The following is a 23,147-nucleotide window of genomic DNA, read 5'->3' as shown; positions in this document are numbered from 1 at the left end:
ATGAGCACACAACACAATTAACAGTTCAAATGGTATAGAAATGTTTACCTGAAACCTGTGTACTCTTATTGATCAATGTCACCCATTAAATTTAATTTCTAAAAAAAAAAAAGGAAAAAAGTATGTAGCCCAAAGGAGTGGCAGAAAAAAATACATCCAGTAGACAAACTAGTCCATAAAGGACCCAGCTTTGAACAATGAAGAACTAAGGAAATTTCCACAAATTGACAAGAGAGAATTTTATAGTCTCTGGCTAGTTCATTAAATTATTCATCATTTTAAGTTTATGAAGAGCAGAAACCAAAATGCAAAGCACTCAAAATTATTCATCTCTCCTCTCATGAATTTAAGCCTTGCAGGAGTAGCAAGTGCAGGGGACTAGGACCAGACAGGTATGGAGTAGCGGTATGGAATGGGTAGAGACTGGCCAAAGTAAGAACACAGCCAGAGGACAGTGCCCGTGCTGAGCTCCAGTAAATTGCTGGCACAGAAGAAAGTGAATATGAGGTTACTAGCTCATCTAACTTTTTCAGAGATCTCAGAAATCCAAAATTGGTGTGAAGTCACTCAGTTTATAAATGTAACCATTAATTAAAAATAATTTAAACACATCTGTGGGCTACCAGAGACCTATAACTTAAGAGTGAGAAGTCAACCAGGGTTTAATTAACAAACAAGAGTGAACCGTGAAAAGTTAACATTTTCAGGGACAACTTTGCAGTTTTTCTTAACAGTTGGCATTTACTAGTGAGCATTTTAAAATGCCCACTAAATTCGTGAGCATGTGCCATATGGAAGAATGAGTTTATATCAGAAACAGAGAGGTCAGCATTCAATGGCAGGTTCCAGAGAGGATGCTGTTATCACGCCATGATCTGTGGTGTGGAAATAAGATTGGGTTTGCCTCTGGTTAAGCTGCATAAACACAAGAGAGATCACTCAGCTTCTTGTGAAGACTCTTTCTCGGTTGTTAATTTGGAATAAAAATACCTGATTTACTTGAGCCACAGCTTTGCAGTGACAGAGGGTGAAAAGAAAACTTTCAGTTCAGAAGCACACAGGAGAATCCACATTCTGACCTCTCCAGGACCGAGATCAAAAACTTAAAATGAATTCTGGAGCATTGGTGGACATTCTGAGAAGAGGCCCAAGGCAGAGAAGGATGAAAATGAGGGCTCGAGGATGGGGGCTTCTGCTTAAAGGCCCTGGATCATGACTCTTTCTGTGGCTTTCTCTGGCTTTTGTGCACTTTTACTTCTAAAGGCTGTATTGTGAGTCTCTAGCAGTGACTTGCTCGGGCTACCAGAGCTGCTGTGCTCTCACAGAAGCTGGAGGTACTTGGGAGTTTGTACACCCAGGGTTTGGACACACCCCACGACAGCTCCTTTGCCCCCAGTTGAGATGAACTCTGTGATGTAATTTACACTCCAGAACTTCCCTGCAGGACTAGGAGATTTCACCTGAAATCACATGACTGTTCTCCCTACTTCTGGACCCTTTCTTAACCTGTTTCTCCACTCCCTCATCAGCGCGTCCAGGGAGCACATCCTTAGTACAACACTTACACGTGAATTCTTCTCTATTGGTCTGCTTCTATGAGTCTGTCCTAAAACATCCACAAATGTATTTAAACTGCCTTATTTTATTAAGAGCTAAAATTCCATCCAAAATTGCAAGATACATTTACAAATGAAATGATTGTGTCAGCTCTGGGCAAGTTGTGGTGTGTGTGTGTGTGGGTGTGAGAGAGCGAGAAAGAGTCACACTTTAAAAGTAATATAACATATGGTTGAGTCCTTCATGACATTACATACAATTAAAGAGTAGTGAGTGATGTCAATCTCTCTGTATAATTATAGACATCTAGGTTTAGACAGGATACAATGGCCAAGAAACAAAGCAGAACAAAAGCCATTTCAACTGATTCCTCAGAGGTGAGATGAGATATTATGATGTTAAGCATGATTCTATGGTTACTTGTTTTGATAATCAAATACGTTATTTCTTACAAACAATAAGATAAATAATGTGCCATTGATTATTGCAATATTTTCCCATATCCCAAAGTAAAAAGAATGCTTCTTCAACAACACATGCCACATCATTTAACCAATTAACCACAGTAATTTGCAAATGCACAGATACATGATTAGACTAACAAGCATTGGTGAAGTTAATTGCAACAGAAATAATACTGAAATCATAAAGCATTTTTCAAAATAACTTAGTTCAAAACACTTCAGTTCAGGTACATTTGGTTAATTACTAAAATCAGTACTCAGATTAAATCTGAGAAATTTCCACTCTGTGCTTAAGAGCCATGTGCTATTTATTTTATTTTAATGATCTGCTCAGTTACAAAAAAATTAGATCATAAAAATAGTATGCTCATAGATACTATAATTTTAAGTCATTTTTTTATTGTTAAAAAATAAGAATTGGAAGAATATTAAATGTAAGAAATATTTTAGTAGGGCATGGGGAGTGTTAAGGTAAGGAAAGTTTGCTAAGCCCAATAATTGGTCTCTTCACTCAATTATATAACCAATGGATTTTTCTAAAGTTGCTTCAGAAATAATTCAGTAGAAAAAACTATTAAAAACATCCCCAAAAATAAAAGTCCAGGCCCAGACGGTTATACTAGTGAATTCTATCAAACATTCAAAGAAGACTTGGTTCCTATTCTACTCAAAGTCTTCCAAAAAATTGAAGAAGAAGCAATACTTCCAAACACATTTTTTGTGCCAACATAACCCTCATACCAAAACCAGGCAAGGATGGCACAAAGAAAGAAAACTACAGACCAATATCTCTAATGAATACAGATGCTAAAATACTAAACAAAATACTGGCAAATCGAATACAACAACATATTAAAAAAATAATACATCATGATCAAGTGGGATTCATCCCAGAATCTCAAGGATGGTTCAACATACGTAAAACGGTTAACGTAATACACCATATCAACAAAACAAAGAACAAAAACCACATGATCTTATCAATAGACACAGAAAAGGCTTTCGATAAAATACAACACAATTTTATGTTTAAGACTCTCAACAAAATGGGTATAGAAGGAAAATATCTTAACATGATAAAGGCCATATATGATAAACCATCAGCCAACATCATATTAAATGGCGTAAAACTGAGGACTTTCCACCTTAAATCAGGAACACGACAGGGTTGTCCACTCTCTCCACTCTTATTTAACGTGGTGCTAGAAGTTCTGGCCAGAGCAATCAGACAAGACAAAGAAATAAAAGGCATCCATATTGGAAAAGAAGAAGTAAAGGTATCACTTTTTGCTGATGATATGATCCTATACATCGAAAACCCAAAGGACTCCACAAAAAGATTACGAGAAACAATAAATCAATACAGTAAGGTCACAGGATACAAAATTAACATACAAAAGTCCATAGCCTTTCTATATGCCAACAATGAAATATTAGAAAACGAACTCAAAAAAATAATCCCCTTCACGATTGCAACAAAAAAAATAAAATACCTAGGAATAAACATAACAAAGAATGTAAAGGACCTATATAACGAAAACTACAAGGCATTGCTAAGAGAAATAGAAAAAGATACAATGAGATGGAAAAATATTCCTTGTTCTTGGATAGGAAGAATAAATATAATTAAAATGGCCATATTACCCAAAGTAATATATAAATTTAATGCAATTCCCATCAAAATTCCTATGACATTTTTTAAAGAAATGGAACAAAAAATCATAAGATTTATATGGAACTATAAAAAACCCCGAATAGCCAAAGCAATCCTAAGGAAAAAGAATGAAGCTGGGGGCATTACAATACCTGACTTTAAACTATATTATAGGGCCACAATAATCAAAACTGTATGGTATTGGCAGAAAAATAGACACTCAGACTAATGGAACAGAATAGAAAGCCCAGAAATAAAACCACATATATATGGTCAAATAATCTTTGATAAAGGGGCCAACAACACAAAATGGAGAAAAGAAATCCTCTTCAACAAATGGTGTTGGGAAAACTGGAAAGCCACATGCAAAAGAATGAAACTCGACTACAGCCTGTCCCCGTGTACTAAAATTAATTCAAAATGGATCAAAGACCTAAATATAAGATCTGAAACAATAAAGTACATAGAAGAAGACATAGGTACTAAACTCATGGACCTGGGTTTTAAAGAACATTTTATGAACTTGACTCCAATGGCAAGAGAAGTGAAGGCAAAGATAAGTGAATGGGACTACATCAGAATAAAAAGTTTTTGCTCAGCAAGAGAAACTGATATCAAAATAAACAGACAGCCAACTAAATGGGAACTGATATTTTCAAACAACAGCTCAGATAAGGGCCTAATATCCAAAATTTACAAAGAACTCATAAAACTCAACAACAAACAAACAAACAATCCAATAAAAAAAATGGGAAGAGGACATGAACAGACACTTCTCCCAGGAAGAAATACAAATGGCCAACAGATATATGAAAAGATGCTCAGCTTCATTAGTTATTAGAGAAATGCAAATCAAAACTACAATGAGATACCACCTCATCCCTGTTAGATTAGCTATTATCAACAAGATGGGTAATAGCAAATGTTGGAGAGGCTGTGGAGAAAAAGGAACCCTCATACACTGTTGGTGGGAATGTAAAGTAGTACAACCATTATGGAGGAAAGTATGGTGGTTCCTCAAAAACTGCAAATAGAACTACCTTATGACCCAGCAATCCCTCTACTGGGTATATACCCCAAAACCTCAGAATCATTGATACGTAAAGACACATGTAGCCCCATGTTCATTGCAGCACTGTTCACAGTGGCCAAGACATGGAAACAACCAAAAAGTGCTTCAATAGAAGACTGGATAAAGAAGATGTGGCACATATACACTATGGAATACTACTCAGCCATAAGAAATGATGACATCAGATCATTTACAGCAAAATGGTGAGATCTTGATAACATTATACAGAGTGAAATAAGTAAATCAGAAAAAAACAAGAACTACATGATTTCATACATTGGTGGAACATAAAAACGAGATTAAGAGACATGGACAAGAGAGTGGTGGTTACCAGGGGTGGGGGGAGGGAGGACGCAGGAGGGAGGGAGGGAGAGAGTTAGGGGGAGGGGGAGGGGCACAGAGAAAACTAGACAGAGGGTGACGGAGGACAATCTGACTCTGGGTGAGGGGTATGCAACATAATTTAATGACAAGATAACCTAGACATGTTTTCTTTGAATATATGTACCCTGAATTATTAATGTCATCCCATCAACATTAATAAAAATTTATAAAAAAAAAAGAAATAATTCAGTAAATATGAGCATAAATTTTTGAATCATAAAAAACAATCTTGCCTAAAATCTAAGGAGATGAAGTAACATCTTTAACTTAGAAACTAGAAGTAAAACTTATATTCAGCAAAACTACAATTTAGTTGCAAAGGGAAAATGTCAGTATTCTCAAGCATGTAAGGCCTTAGGCAGAAAAACATATTTTTCTGAAATCTTCTCCAGAAAAGAAAGAAGTTAATCTAAGACAAATAATAGCCTATGGGAAGTAAAGGTGTATAATAATTACTGTTCATCAAATAACTAATAAATAAGTATTTCTATAAGAACATTCACTGTAAATCCCAGATTGTCCCACATGGCTGGAGGTAGAATGAGGGATAAAACAAAAATCTATAATTCGGCCCTGGCCAGTGTGCTCAGCAGTAGAGCATCGACTCAGTTGTGTGGAAGTCCCGGGTTCAATTCCCAGTCAGGGCACACAGGAGAGGCACCATCTGCTTCTCACCCCCCTTCCCTTCCCATTTCCCTCTCTCTCTCTCTCTCTCTCCTCTCTCTCTTTCCCTCGGCCATGGCTCGATTCATTTGAGAACAGTGGTCCTGGGCACTCAGGATTGGCTCCTTGGAGCCTCCTCCTCAGGCACTAAAAATAGCTCAGTTGTGAGCAGCCCCAGATAGGCAGAGCATCAGTACCAGATGGACATTGTCAAGTGGATCCTGGTAGAGGTACATATGGGTATCTGTCTATCTTCCCTACTTTCGTTTAAAAAAAGAATCTACAATTCTCTTGTTCCCCCAGATTCCAGAACACTAGCACAGTGATTGATCAGCTTCAGATCAACTCAGCAGATGGTCTTAATATGTTGGGAGTAAACCTGTAAAGAATAAATATAGAATGTTTAACTTTCAAACCAATAATATAAAATTGAAGCTATGAAAGATGAAAAAAACACAAACAATTACAAATAGAAAACTATTTGAAATACAGATTGAAATAAAATTTTTATAATAATGAACACCAGCTTACATATATTTATAAGACATTTAAAATTATTTCACCTTAATGTATTACTTTTAACTAATGTACATGATGGATTAGCATATACTGTATGTGTGCACGTGTGTGTATATATACACATATGTACATACACACACTAGGTACAACTCACAATATTTTGTTCATAGGATATGTGAGCAACAAGTAAGCTTGTTGCACAGGATAAATACCAACTCTTTTTCCTTAGCTTTCAGTACCCTGACCCAATCTCCATTTCTAGCCTTGTCACTCTCTCTCCCATTAAAACCTTATTCTAACTGCATCGTTTCCCTTGGCCATCTCATCTTTACCCCTACATTGGTATCATCCCCTGAAAAAATTTCTCACAGTGAATTCTTTCTTGTTTTCCTGACTCACATCGAGATTTGCCTCCTACATGAAGCCCTCCCTGCATATTTCATTCTTTCTCCATATTGATTTGAAATACAGCACTCTCAGCTTTTAGTCAGTTGGTTTTCTTGCCATGGGTCCAAACTTTGATATCTCAACTAGACATTAAGTTCCTAGGAGTATGGAGAGACTATGGTTAATGCTTCCTCTGGGTGCCTTCTCTATGGGGAAAATAATACACTATAGAATCTTAAACAAGTAACTGTTGTGGTCAGTTTATTTGCCTTGAGGATGTAATAGCCTCATTCTTCACTTTTCTCATTTCAGTATTGCTGACTACACCTTACAGAAATGAGGCTTTAAAACAAAAAGCATGGATCTAATTGTTTAGAGACCTGGAAACCTCATTTTGAGTTACACACTGCTGCTATAAAAGTCCCCTAGGCCTTAGTTTACTTATCTATAAAGAGCAGCGATAATATTAACACATACAATTATGAAGATTAAATGAGAAAAATAATATAACAAGGATGCCTACTGGGTATTTGTTGTCACTCTCTGTTGATGTCGAAAGAGACTTCTCCCAGCAATCTTTAACCAAAAATCAAAATAAGCAGTTTTCATGTTCCCAATTTCCTAGAGGATGAAGAACAATTCTAACTGGCAGGTGTCCAACAAACTCAAATGGTTCTAGACAAAAGTCCCTCTGTCACTGTGAAAAGTAAGTCATAAATCTCTTATCTCCCTGTTAATCCCCCTTATATTGAAATAAGAAAAGTCTAGGGGCTTCATTCAATTCTATAGTTATTTGTTGAACAACTGCAAAAGGAACCAGAAAATTGGTTTGTCCCCCTACAAACACACACACATGCCAGGTGACCAGCACTCGCTCCTCTGATTTGCCTCAAATTCCAACCCTCTATTCAAATAAAAGTACTTACTCTCCCACTTGATTATCAATCTCAGCTTTGGGGAGTGGCTTCCTCTGGGGGTGTGGTCAGGTCTTCCCTTTTTCCTCCAGCAGCACCCAATGGTAGTGCCCCAGCCCAGAACACATGCTACACTGCAAAGGCAGGCTGGAGTGAGCAAGAAGGAACCTTGAGAGGAAGAGGAGAGTTCCAGTACACTTTTCTAGATATTCAGATTCCAGTCTGAGACCTTTCTCCCACTGAAGATGGTATCCCACAGGTGGAAAAATAGATGGTTGGGAAAAAGTATTGGAAGAGGATATGAGAACATTAATGGTGATGGATGAAGACTTGACTTGGAGGGGTGAGCTCATAAATGGTGTACAGAGATGTGTTGTAGAATTGAGCACCGGAAACCTGTATAATTATGCTAACTAGTGTCACCCTAATAAACTCGATAAAAAGAAAGAAAAAATAGATTGAAAAATTTGATTTCTTGTTTAAAAAAAAAAATCACCGAGCCCTGCTTTAAGCCACACCTTAATGATGCTCAGCCTGGACTCAGCCAGGTCTCCTGTCTGCTGCTCAATTCTTACCAACTGAGCAGAATCCCAGAGGTGTCAGACTGCAAATTCACTTAAGCCTTTCTCTTTCATTTGCACTCCCTTGATCCAAAAGACCTTGGTGAATGCACAGATTAGGGCAAAATTCAGTCATCAGAAATAACTGTCTTTCTTGTTCTGTGGCTTCTCTTCATTGGACATGTGTGTATTCATAAGTCTTGTATATTACTTAGTAACCTGAGACTGTGATTGGGCTGGGTGATGCATGTCATATGCCTTGTTGTCACCCAACTCAAGAAAGAAGGAAAAAAGAACAACCACAATCTGTCTTTTAGAACTGCATCCATTCCCTCGCCGAGAGCCAACACACCACCTCCTGTATCTTACAAGAACTGGTCTTCTGCGCTGGCACTTAGTATCAAGTCAGGATGCTGTTTTCCCAGTGATATTAAGGTAGAAATGCGGAATGACATCCTGCCTTCCCTGCCACACCTCAGTCACCCACTAGGCCTCTGAAAATTCATAGTGTCCAGGTCTCAGCAACGGTCCTGGGATGAATTAGTGATTTGTAATGTTGAATGCAGATGATGTATTTTCAAGACTTAACATTGCCAAAGGAACACAAAAAAAGCAGATTCTTTAATAAAGGAATGTAGTGGGTTGCACAGAGAAAGTAAAGTGCAGAAGAGAAGGGTTTCTTCAATAATATCCTTTCTTGTCTTCTTACATGAATCTGGAATGTTTGGAGACCAGCTGCAGGAAATTTTATTCTAATTAAGCAAGTATTTTCAGCATCTTTTTACTTGTATCCACAAGCAAAATTCTTGAATGATGCTTTAATTTTCTGCCCATAACACCTAGCTTAGTTCTAAGCTTATAGATATTCAACAAGAAAGTAAATGGTTGATTCAGAAGAATCTGTCACTTGGCACCTAAAATAACCTCAGAGGAGCTAAGACTTAAACTGGGACTTGAGCTTAGTAACTAGCTTAAGGTCACAAGGCTAGGAAGGTATGGAAACCATTTTGTTTCCAAATCTTTTTTTTTTTCTTTAAGTGAGAAGAGAGGAGATAGACATACAGACTCCTGCATGTGCCCCAACCAGGATCCACCCAGTGACCACCATCTGGGGCCAATGCTCTGCCTATCTGGGCCCATGCTCACAACTGAGTTGTTTTTAACACCTGAGGTAGAGGCTTAATGTAGCCATCCTCAGCACCTGTAGTTGACATGCTCAAACCAATGGAGCCATGGCTGCAGGAGGGGAAGAGAGAAAAACAGGGGATGGGGAGGAGTAAAGAAGGAGATGGTCACTTTTCTTGTGTGCCCTGACCAGGGATCAAACTTGGGACTTCTACACACCAGATCAATGCTCCACTGCTGAACCAACTGGCCAGAGCCAAATTCAGATCTGTTTAATTAGAAAGTGCATGCTCTTTTCCCTGGCCACTAGAGAGAGAACAAAGCACAAAATCAGGCTGAAGAGCATGGACTTGGGGCAGAATCCTTGGGTTTGAATTCTGCTTCCACCACTTAGTAGCTCTGTGATCTTGGTCAAGGGACTAACTTAACCTCTTTGTGCTCTAATTGCAGCATATGTAAGAAAAAATATCTACTTAAGCATAGGATGAGTTTACATATGTAAAGTGCTTAGAACTGTGCCTGATATAGAGTGAGCATTCAGTTAATCATTTTAACTATTTTATATGATTAATATTGGAGTCAGGAAATATATCCCGTCTATAATAAAATCTGAGAATTAAGATATGAGTTTCCATATACCACATCTCTTGAAACATACATATAATGAGAGAGTAAAGTGATTAAAAACAGTCACAGTTCCCTTTTGCACTAGAATGATAGACTGTCATCATCTTCGTCAACTTTATCACCACCATCATTTTAAATATTACCATCAGTTTCATTATTTTCAACAACAATTTCTATTTCATAACATGTTTGCTTTATGTTTCACTCATAGTCACAAACTTCTCTGCTAGACAAAGAAGGAACTCATGTTGAGATCTTCATTCTCAAATCAGATTAAGAGGGGACAGAGATACTTATTTCTTATTTCAAGGTGTCGTGTGTTTATATCTACCTCTTTCAGCCAGTAAGACAGCTGACACGGTGGAGAGAGGATGGGTCAAACACATTTACATTCTAGGTTCAGTTCTGCCATTGACCTAATCTAGCTGAATCTCACTTTCTGTGTGAGTGAAATGAAAGAAAAAATAAGATAGAATGATAAAGAGGGTGCCAAGCCCAGATGACACTAGATAGACACTGAATAACATATCTTATGAGCTCTTTCTCCTGTCTCATCTCAACCATTTCCTATTTGACACAAGTTAAAATAAAAGGCCAGTGACTCCAAGATTGGTAAAATAGAATTAATTAAATACATGAAAGAGAGGAATAGCCAAATACATTGATAGCTAAAATAGTCCCTGTAACTAGGGATTATATATGTCTCTGAGACCCTTGGAAGCCAGGGCAAAAATTTAAACCAATGGATATTCTTAAAAAGAAAGAGTTATACCAATGCTTCAAAAGAAATAAAGTCTAAACTGGTAACAGATAATGATTCATTTCTCATGTGAGACATATAAAGGTAACATTGAATGATATAGACAGGTCTCCTGACACCAATTTCATTTAGTAAATGCTGACCAAGGTTTTACGTGGATGTTTTAATAGGAAACTTGCATAACAAGTTTCCTATTGAGAGGTTAATATCAAAATCCATTTCAGTTCAAATGATTCTGGAAGGGATTAAGTCGATATGGTCTAAGAATGATGTCTGATAGTAATCAAATATAATACAAGGGCAGAATTGGGGAAGCATAATCACTTTGAGTATTATGAGACAAGAAATTTATTATATGAAGTTAACACAATTGTAGGAGGTACCAGGGAAGAAAGAATCTGAAAAGGAGAATTAAAGTATTGGGGGGAAATCAGCAAGCAGGCCTCCTGTAGCACTGCCACAGGCAGATGAGTCAGAGTGTCCAGGGGAATGTGGAAGGCAAGCAGGTCCTGGGGTGGGCCCAGGACAAGGCCAGTGTAGAAGTCTATGGAAGGATGTTGCCTCCGTGCTAGTGCATTTGTGAGTTTTGCAGCCAAGGGTCCAGTGGTAAACCTGGGGTTGCTCTTGATCAGCAAGAAGAGTCAGAAGAAGGGCTTAACTTAGAATTGGGGGCAGAAAAACAAGCGGAGACAAATCAGACCTCAAGTCTGCATCTGTCTCTTGCTGCATCTGATCACCATAACCTTAGGAGTCTATTCACCATGGTTTGTTTTATCTCTCCAAATTTCTCTTTTAATTTTTTTATTTTATTTTTACATTTTTTTATTTATTCATTTTTTTCTCTCTCTAGAGGAGACACAGAGAGAGAAAGAAACAGAGAGAGGAAAGATATAGAAAGAACAGAGGGAAGAGCAGGAAGCATCAACTCCCATATGTGCCTTGACCAGACAAGCCTGGAGTTTTGAACCAGTGACCTCAGCATTCCAGGTCGACGCTTTTACCCACTGCGCCACCACAGGTCAGGCTTCCACATTTCTCAACATTTTCTTTTGGCCAATCTGAATCTGGAATCATAGGGATTCTGGGAAATGTTATACCTGTTTATCCAAGGGATCCTTGAACAAAAATCACACAGGACAATTCTGAAGACTGAACAAGTTGAGCTGTATGAAGTGTGCCTAGTGCAGTGCCTGACACATAGATCTTTCAAATTATTAGTTCTTTTCAATACCTGGACTTAGACCCACAGGTTCCAAAATGATAAATCCAGGGCTGGTGATTCAAAATCCCATGTGTTCCCCAACCATCTATGCTCCCTGTCCATTTGTCAGATGCCAGAATCTATTACTTTCTGAGGCCATTCCTGATTTCAAACACAATGGAGGCACATCTTATGCAGGGATTCATTGCCAATGCCATAAAGTGAGCAGAAACTAATATGAAGTTAAAATCACTCTTAGTTGCTATTTATTCGGTTTAGCACCACAAAAAATTGTTGGTAAAACTTTAGAATCCATAGTGTACAAATTATAGATATTTTAAACTCTAGGATTATACTCATTGCTGCCTGACACTCATATTGATACTGAGAAGACAGCAGATTAAACTTCCTTGGCTCATATTCACTCTGGGACAAGTACATTAACTGGTACAGAAAATAGAATTATCTACATTTTTAAATTATTTTTCCCTTTAATATATTGCATGCATACATACCTGAATTCAGGTAAGTTAGACATGAATATAAGTGTTATTCTAAAATTAAGTTGTTAGCACAATATATCTTTTTTATTTTGCTTCTTGCTTCAACAAAAGGGTAAGTGCATCAATTAAGATTGTTATGTAATATGTTATTGCAATAATAAAAAAAATGCAATATAACAGTGATTTAAGAATTCTAGGTTTAGTGACGGTGTTTTGCTCTATAATATCAGAAGCATAAGTTTCTTATATATAAGTTCCTTCTATCTTTATGCTGTGCTGTATATTAACATTTATAACATTACCTCATACTCTAAGATAGCTGCTGCAGATCCAGTCATCACATCTGCATTCCAGCTAGCAAAAAAGGAAAAAGGATACCAAGAAAAAAAAATGAGCTAAGTGTTCAGCCCTCCTTTCTAATAATGCTTGTGTGCAGCTGCTCTTGGCATTTCTGCTAATATTTCAATGGTCAGCAGTTAGTTCATTCTCTGATCAATTTATCTCTTCCCAGTTTTCAGATAAAATTTCAAAATGTGGCAGAGAAACCTCAAATAATTGCTTGCTTTCATATTTAATCTTATTTTGGATTTTATTTATTCATTTTAGAGAGGATGGGGGGAGAAGCAGGAAGCATCAACTCCCATATGTGCCTTGATCAGGCAAGCCCAGGGTTTCAAACCAGTGACCTCAGCAATCCAGGTCAATGCTTTATCCACTGTGCCACTACAGATCAGAAAAATATTTAATCAAATCAAAACTTCTGGGCTGCATTTACATCTAATAAGCTTTCATGACCAGACTGTATTTAGCAGAGCCAAAATATATTTGGTCAAAGGTGACTAAAGCAAAATCATCAAATGGGGCTGAAGCACTGGTCTGTTTAATAATATTATATAATAAATGCTATATTTATAATATCATGATTTACTAAGAATTTACTTTATATATGTTTTATGAGTTTTAATTCTCAAAATTCTATAAGATCTCACAAAAGAACTGATAAAGGCTCCATAAGTTTAAAATCTTGCTCTAAGTGACAGAGCTAACAAGTATTTATCTGGACCTTGAATTCTGACCCATCTGATTCCATTGCACTCATCCTTATTTTCCTGGTCTCCTTCCATGCTGTTTGGTAAAGCACCCAGCACTGCAAATTGCTTAGCATAAAAAAGGCTTGAGGCAAGTTTTAAGGTGTTAGGGCTGTGTTAGCAACTTGGCCAACTATATCAAAGACTGGCTCTTGCCTGGAATGTACCTCTAATGTGCATGATATGTGTCATTCTGTTTCAAAAATTATCTCGTGGCCCAGCATTGCTGCACTGGCTCCAGCCATCACAGCAGCAATGTAATAACTTTCAGCTAATGCAGGTGATCTCACTCTCTTTCTTCCTTACCCTACCAGAGCTATGCAATAAGATGAAACTCCACATGTTTGCCACTCATGTTCTGGATCTCAGCACATGGCCACACATGTCCTGGATCTCAGAGTTCATCTCAATATGCTTGGGAAACAAAATACTTGAAGTCTTCCTCCTTCCAAATCACACAAATCCAGTACATGAGTTGGTCCAAAACAATTTATGCCCATTTACTTATCCATTTCAAGATGTTCTTGTTATTGTATCATTTCTAGTGCTGTTGCATAATTAAGATTTTTGTTTTATTGTCTATATACTTGATTCTGGTGAGCTAGTGAAATTTTGTTCTGTGAAAGCATGGCCTCTTATTTAGCTTATGAAGTGAAAGTACCAATAACCTTAACCTGAAGTAGGTCAAGAAAAAAGGGTTGTAGTCCTTGTTTTCCATTCTCCATGACCTTGTTATCCAAAAATTTTGACCAAAATCATTAAATTAGGCCCTCCACAAAGACCCCAGGAACTCCTAATGACAGACCACCAGTTGTACAAAGTAAATGTTAAATGTATTTTATTTTATTTTGTTTATAAGTAAAGAAACTTCTAATAAGGCAAATTTCTAAAAAGAGGAGGAGTTGTTAGCTAAAAAGCATTTGCACATTAAGTCCAAAGTCTGTGCCATGTGCCTTGAACCTAATTTTGCTTTAAAACATCTGCTAAGGGTCCAGGGATGGACACACCACAGGTTTTCTCTGTTTATTCTCTACTGACATAAACAAATCGCGACAGAGATGGAGTAATTTTGACCCTAGTACTCAGTGATTTCTCTCCATAACTTTTCCCTGGACAGCACTAGTAAGTAGTTGTGCATCTTTGAGGACAGTCTATGTACTCTAGTTATCTATTGTTGTGCCATTTTAATGAAGCTTCTATGATTCCATTGTTATATGATCATTTTATTCATGGTCGTTAAAATCAATATAACAGAAAAAATAGTTTTACTTTACATAACTTACCTGCTTTTTTAAGAGGGTGCCCCCTCCTAATTCCATAAACAAAAGTACTCTTGAGTACTTCCATGGGTTTGGGTATGCATGTTTCGGAGAAGAAATTCAAGGGGGTCTCAGTTCCCATATCAGAGCTAATACAATGCTTTAAAGAGCTGCCAGTAAGTACTAGGAGTCCAGCAGTAAAGGCAAATATCAGGTCATAGCTTCTAGGAACTTTCAGATCTTTAGAATAATCAGAATTTACTTCACACACATACCCCCAACAATTGGTTTGGGACAATTTTATTTAGGTCCCAATAACTGGAAGAGACTCTGCTGATCTCTGTGTGATGTTTTATTTGTGTATATATTTTGTACATTAATGTGTGCTTATTTATTTAAAACCCAAGATAACCTACACAGCTCATGTATTATTTTGGGAAAAAAATTAAGTTTCAAAAAAATTACACAACTTGTACAGCAATTTCAGATAAGGCAGAAAACCTGTGTCCTGCAATCCTTTAATATTCTTGTCACCACACAGAGAGACTTTTCCAAAATTAGAGAATTAAAGGCAAGAAATTGAACCCAAGAGGACCTTCAAGTGCTTGAATTTCCAAATGCTGATGCATGTAATTGTGATTATAAGTGTATCCTACGCTTTTGAAGAACTTGATCACAAAACTGGGAAGACATGTCCTGCTTCTGTTTGGTAGACTTATCAGACTAATGCTGTCCTCATTGTTGCAATTTGTTTCAGGTTCCTTTTCCATCTCACAGCAGTTTATTCTGATCCAAGTAGAAGTTTTGAGAAGTCACTAAAATACTCCCATAAATATTATATTCCATTTTAAACTTAAGATCTTTAATATTAGAGCTACAAAGTTTCTCAAACTGCCAGATGAATAAACTTCTCTTTGATTATACATTTGATATTTTCCTGAGAAACTATATTTTTTGTTTCTTTTGTAAATTTTATTTATAGAATTAAATTTAATAGGGTGACATTAATATTTCTTTAAGAATGATTGGAGACTTTAAAAACAATACTTATTTCTTTCCATTGTTTAGTGTTGTTAAAAGTTATAATGATATAATAAAGTAAGAACTAAGATTTAAATTGTGATTTCTTCCAAAAACACAGAAATATCCTTTGTTGTATAAGCTAAATTATTATCTTCTTATCCTTTAAAAAGGTTTTGAAATTTTATTACATAATCATTTTTCAGCCTAGGAAATAATAATGAAAGAAACAGAAGAAACTCAGTCCTATATTTATGCACAGATATTTGAAGTATTTTCATCCTGTAGCCTAAATAGTTTTTTTCTCTTTGGCCTCTTATTTTGAAACTGCTTCTCAGAGTTCTCACTGTTGCACCTATCTTTATGGCAAATTATTTTAGTATGGTAATATGCTCAGATCAATTGCCTGAGGCAGTAATGCTAGTATCAATCATGTACAAATGTGCAATAACTCAGAGGTAGATGACATTATCCCTTCTTTTGTCCTGGTACAGTTTGCTCTTCTGAAGGATGACTTTAGTACAAACTAATTTCCAGGGAGGTCTGAAGGCACACGAGTTAAGCATTAAAAATTTTTCCCCTGGAATGTTCTCAATTCTTTTTAAATTAAATTTATTAGGGTGACATTGGTTAACATAATTATACAGGCGATGGAAGAATTCTTTCAGCTTACCTGGTCCTCAAAGGGAAAGAGAAAACACTCAGGAGGGTGGACTTTTTCCAGCACCATGGACAGAGCCACCACGTGGATGCTCCAAGGGGGGTTCTGAGTGCTGTCAACCTGCAGGATCCTCTTAACCTTCATTCTACCTCCTTAAACCCTCGCTCCAACACATACACATATCCTTTTAAGTGAGCTAATCTCTCTCTCTCTCTCTCTCTCTCTCTCTCTCTCTCTCCCCCCCCCCTCTTTCATGGCCCTCAGATGTTAGAATTTTCTGGTTGTTCACATTTTGAATTCTGGTTCGTTAGTCCTGGCAATGTTTCCCCAAAATTCTGATTTTCCCATTTTATCCATGCCCTCTAACAGTTTTAAATAACATTATTCCACTTACCCCAATATATGTCACATTTTTGTTTGTTTTTGTTTGTTTGTTCTTGTGTTGCTTTTTGTTTTTACCCTGCTGGCCTCCCAGAAGGTTAAAATTTGTTTTGGTTGTATTAATCACAAGTGCTGCATTTAAACATACAATAAGTTGAATGTAAATGTATTCTATGTCTAGAAAGAATATAGAATGTTTTATAATTTACATAGGTAATATATTGGTCAGAATCCCTGAAAGATAGTGATGATATATGCAGATGGAGTAATTGAGGAGAGTTGATTAAGGAACTGTTTATGAATATATAAGATCAAGCAAATCCAATGAACATAGTCAAGCCCCTGGGACTTGTAACCCCTTCAAGCTTAAAGAGACAAGGGAAGGGTGTGGTTAATCGAATCTAAAGGTGAGGCTATATGGAGAAGACTTCCTAACAGAAGCTGTATGTAACATTTAGGAAATGGATGAAGTCAATATATGGTTGCTCAACAGAGAGGGATTCTGGAAAATGAAAAGTTTGAGTTGATTCTCTTTTCTCACTCTCCAATTTTTTAAAACAGTTCCTCCAGTTGCCTGAATCCAGTGGAAACTGGTAAAACAATAAATCTCATAATGTCGTCCACAAAATTCAACCACCCAGGGCACAGCACATATTACAAAGAGTGGATAGGAAATCTGAATGAGAAAACAGAAATAATCAAACAAATAAAATATGCACAGTTGAGAACCACATAATAAAACATAGTGTTGAAAATTACAAAGATATTGTAAACTTGGATTGTATTATAGAACCCAATTTATCCATAGTCACCATCTTGTCTTCCTAACAATTAGCTCGCCCTCAGAGGTCTCTTGCTCAGATATTTTGTTCACTCTTGAGTATCACAGTCAATTTTTTTCATGGGATTTCTCAATCAATACCACTCAATAAATTAGACAAACATGGGTAGGTAATTCATCATTGCCTAACACTCCAGCATGTTTGAAATGCCTTCAGACCAATATATTCAGCAATATGTGAACAACTAATTTTATGTTCTACCAAAATTTTTCCCTTGATTCATTCAATAATTTAACTTTAAAATTCTCCTTGATTAAGGTTGAACATAACCATGAAAATTTGAAAGCAGCCACTGTGCGCTGGTTTTTGACAAATCACCTCTGCTAAAAGACACAAGCTCATGCGCCTTATTTATTCTCTGTTCTTGCCAAGGGAATTTGCCAGCTCCTCCTGGTACATGTCTCCTGGGAAAGATGAGAGGAGAAATAATAAGGGCACCTTGAAGAAACAATGTAATTATACATAAACTACTGTGGGCAACACTGAAAGTTGAGATGATTTTGCCATCTCATGTGGAACTGAGAAAAAGAGCCCTCCTTTTCCTGTCAGTGAAAAAAAAAAAAAAAGAAGACTTATTCTAACATATGTAGATCTTTTCAGAGGTTTATTTTTATCACCATTTGACTCTTGGCATTTACATACCACAACATGGTAAATGGCTAACTGACTTCCCCCCAATAACACTGAACCTATGATTTAACCTTGCTTCCCCTGTACTCTAACCAGCCGAGTAAACTCATCATTAACAAGTCACCAGAAATGACTTTGCAACATGTTTATACCATTGGCTAAGAGCTATCATTTCCTGTTGAGCCCATAAAATGTAATAGTTCTCCTTAATATACACAATTAAATAACCAGTACATCAAATATCATTCTCTCTGCCCAACATTTAGATGTGCTAGTATAACAACAGAACATTTACATCTTAGCTTTATTTTATTTTATTTACATTTTCAAGACTTTAAATTTTATTTTTCAATTACAGTTTACATTCAATATTATTTTGTATTAGTTTCCGATCTACAGGAAATTGGTTATAAAATCATTTGCTTAACCAAGCATTTCCCCTGATATTTCCATTATCCACCTGGCACCATACATAGTTATTACAATATTATTGACTATATTCCTTATGCTGTACTTTATATGAGTTTAGTCAACACTTTTCAATGTGGTTATGCTTCATAGATTGTGCCTCACCCTAATGATTTGTCCATTTTTGCTTAACAGGAACTGTAATAGACATGTTTTTGTTTTGTTTTGGTTTCATTTGGTTTTGCTATTTGTTTTTGTTTTGTTTTGTTTTGTTTTTAGTGAGAGAAAGACAGAGAGACCAGAAGGGAAATAGATGAGAAGCATCAGCCTGTTGTTGCAGCACTTTAGTTGTTCATTGATAGGTTTTCATATTTTCCTTGACCAGAAGGGCTTCAACTAAACTAGTGACCCTTTGCTCAAGCCAGTGACCTTGGGCTTAAGCCAGCGACCTTGGGCATCAAGACTGCAACCTTTGGGCTCAAACCAACAACTGTGGGATCATGTTAATGATCCCACGCTCAAGCTGGCAAGCCTGCACTCATGTTGGTGAGCATGCACTCAAGCTGGCAAGTCTGTACTCAAGCTGATGAGTCCATACTCTTGTTGATGACCTTGGGGTTTCAAGCCTGGAACTTCAGTGTCCTAGGTGGATGCTCTATTCACTGCAACACCACTGGTCAGGTGCTATGTGTTTTTTCATTCACCTAATATTCTTGCCTTTTTTCTGTTTTCCTTTGTCTAATAAAAACTTCTTTATTCTCAGTCTATGCAGTTCGGGTCACTTGTCAGTTCCAGGAGAAATTACAATATACAGTCCAGGCCATTGATTTCAATCCCCTGGACTCTATATTAGGGAATAATTGGTTAAATGCCACAATCCAGTTATTCCAAAATTTTATAAAAATTACTAGGAAAAAAACTCCCTTTCTCTGAGATTAAGACAACAAAGAAGATAACAGACCCTAAAAATGAAGATGGAGAAAACTTTAGATTCGGCCTTACCTGAATCTATATGTTGTACTCTTCAGAGATGTAAAACAAGAAATTCCTCATTGTCAGCTAGAGCTGTAGTTCTATCATTTTTAACAAAGGAAACAAAGGATGAGAAAGAGAGGAGGAAAAAGAGAAAGAATAAAAGAAGGAGAAAAGGAAGAAGAAGAAGAGGAGGAGGAGGAAGAAGAGGAGGAGGAGAAAAAGGAGGAGATGAGGAGAATTCTGATTAATGTAAGAAGGACACTACAATCTGGAATGTGTTTATAAATCTAAAGGTCACATACTAGATTCTACACCTAGATTCTACTACCTTTTTTCAACTCTGGGCTTCATATATTTTATTACAATTTAGTCTGAGCTAATCCATTTTGAGGCAAGGTCAACCTTACTTCTGTCACCTTCACACTAAACATTGCCATTAGAGTCATATTGAGACTCCAACAATGCATACTTGGCAGTTTGAAGAAAATGTCCAAAAAAAAGAAAATGTCCAAAAGAACACCCACTCTAATTCTAGAGATCTCTAAAAGAACAGTGATTTATTTTTCTGCATGGGAATAAAATTTTTAATTTTAAATAATATGGTTTTAAATGGCTTAAAAATTTTAGAACAACATACCCTAGAGTTATTATAAGTATTATTTTAAAAATTAACCCATTAAAATGATTTCTGAGACAATCTCTTAGTTGGCTTTTAATCATTTAAATTGGCTTGTAAAAAATAGGCTTTTAGTTAAAAATTTCTATAGATGCTGGACTTTGTTGGTGTTATAGTTTGTATCACTGTTCAACAAATATTTTCTCTCCTCACTCTAGTATTATAAATACAAACAAAGTTAGGCTTGACCATGTGACTTACTTAGGCCAACATAACACAACACTAGAATGGATATGATGTATCAGAGGCCTTATGTATTGTTTTATGGTTTGACTTGGGTTTTGAGCTCCAGTAATAAGTTGTAAGATCAGCATGCCTCAGGTAACCACTGTCACTTTGGTCTGAATGTCAGAAAAAGTGTATGTGGACATCTAAACCAAACTCACAGGCTGGAGCCAAGTCACTTTGTGACTGGTAAGAGGGGCAGAGACACGAAACAGGTTGGCCCCACACCCATGTATGATGAATGAAAGGGATATCTTGGCTTTGGAGGAACCCCTGAGGAACAAGGAGACTCAGCCTCACACCAGGCCCTCCAGCCCAGGGTTCCAGCACCAAGAAGAAAAGTCCTCATAACCTCTGCTTGTAAAAACCAGCAGGGATTGTGGCTTAGTGAGGCAGAGGGCTGCTGAAATCCCAGCCAGTTTCTATTACAAGGCCAGAACACAGTCTTATTCTGACTCACTGTCTATGAGCTCCAGTGCTAGGGCAGCAGTTTGAAAGACACCAGAGACATATAGGGAACTGAATTATCTGTCATCAAGTCAAGGGCTGGAGGAGCAGCTTTGTCCCAAACAGAAGTGCTGGTGGAAGCCATAATTCCTTTGCTGAACCTTCCCCCTACAAAATTAACAGACATATCTGAGACTCCATCAACCTGGCTAACACTGTTCACCCGACCCTGGTGATTCCCCGAGACCCTCTTCCACCCAATTTGCAAGCCCACCCAAGCCGTTTACACTGGCTTTTCCATACTGCAGACTTTTCTACAATCTCTCAAATAAGCAGCATTTGGCCCCAAAGTGTCTCATACTTCTTGCTAAGTGGCTCCAGGCCAAGCACTGGTGGCAGTTGAAGTTGGTTCACAGCTTTGCCTCCCCTGGGCACCTCCAAGTCCAGCACAGGTAACAGACATCTGCAGATTGCTCTGTAACTCATGCCAGGTGGCCCAGGCATGGAAGAGACGGTGACTGTCAGACGGGAGGGGGGTTGAGGGACTATGTGAAAAAAATGTGAAGAGATTAAGCAAAAAAAGAAACTCATAGACACAGACAACAGAAGGAAAGGGGAAGGGGGAAGTAGCAGAGAATAAAGGGGGGATAAATGGTGATGGAAAGAGGCTTGACTTTGGGTGGTGAACACACAATACCATATATAGATGATGTGTTATATAATTGTACACCTAAAATCTGTATAATCTTTATTTTTTTTAATTTTTCTTAAGTGAGAAGCAGGGAAGCAGAGAGACAGACTCCTACATGCACCCTGATTAGATCCACCTGGCAAGCCCTCTATAAAGTGATGCTCTGCCCATTTGGGGCCATTGTTCTGTTGCTTGGCAACTGAGCTATTTTAGTACCTGTGGCGAGGCCATGGAGCCATCCTCAGTGCTTGGGGCCAACTTGCTCCAACCAAGACATGGCCTCACAAGGGGAAGAGAAAGATAGAGACAGAGAAGGGAGAGAAAAAGTGGTGGAGAACCAGGTGGTCTCCTGTGTGCCCTGATTGGGAATCGAACCTGGGACTTACACTCGTCAGGCCAACCCTCTACAGCTGGGTCAACCACCCAGGGCCTATATAATCTTATTAACCAATGTCACCCCAATATATTCAATTGAAAAAGATAATGAAGAAAAAAATTAAAAATGTAAATAATAAAATGGCAATAAATACATATCTATCAACAATTTCTTTAAATGCAAATGGATTAACTGCTTCAATAAAAAAGGCACACAGTGGCTAAATGGATAAAAATCAAAATAAACAAACAAGCAGAAAAGAAACAAACTCATAGAACATTTTGATGGTTGGCAGATGGGGTAGAGGTTGAGGGATGGGTGAAAAACTTGATGGTATTAAGAAGTACAATGGGTAGTTACAGAACAGTCTTGGGGATGGATATAAAGTGCAGCATAAGGAATAGAGTCAATAATATTGTAATAACTGTGTATGGTATCAGCTGTGTACTAGATTTGTCAGAGCAATCACTTCTAATATCACACTTATATATATGTCTAAACCCTGTGTTGTACACCTGAAACTAATGTAACATTGTATGTCAAATGTAAAAAAAAAACAAAATCATTTAAAGAAATTTAGTATAATTTTTAAAAGAATTTTACATCTTTAATCTTTTTTCTTTGACTTTTTAAGAATTTATACTTAGAAAATTAAATTTAATGGGGTCACATTGGTCAATAAGAGTACATAGGTTCTAGGTAAACATCGCTCTAACATCTGAACTATTGATTGCATTGTGTGTCCATAGCCCAAAGTCAAATCATTTTCTGTCATAGTGTATTTGTCCCTCTTTACTCCCCTCCCATCCAAACCCCTTCCCTTAGTAATCATTTCACTTTTGTCTGTGCCCATGAGTCTCAGTTTTATATCCTACCTCTGTGTGAAATCATATAGTTTTTAGCTTTTTCTGACTTACTTGTTTCATTCAGTATAATGTTCTCAAGGTCCATCCATGTTGTCGTAAATGGTAACATGTCATCGTTTCTTATGGCTAAGTGGTATTCCATTGTGTTTATGTACCACATCTTCTTTTCCAATCCTCTATCGAAAGACACTTTGGTTATTTCCATGTCTTGG

Source organism: Saccopteryx leptura, chromosome 5 (assembly GCF_036850995.1).
Source record: "Saccopteryx leptura isolate mSacLep1 chromosome 5, mSacLep1_pri_phased_curated, whole genome shotgun sequence".
Taxonomy (NCBI): domain Eukaryota; kingdom Metazoa; phylum Chordata; class Mammalia; order Chiroptera; family Emballonuridae; genus Saccopteryx; species Saccopteryx leptura.
Note: the sequence above shows the minus strand (reverse complement) of the source record.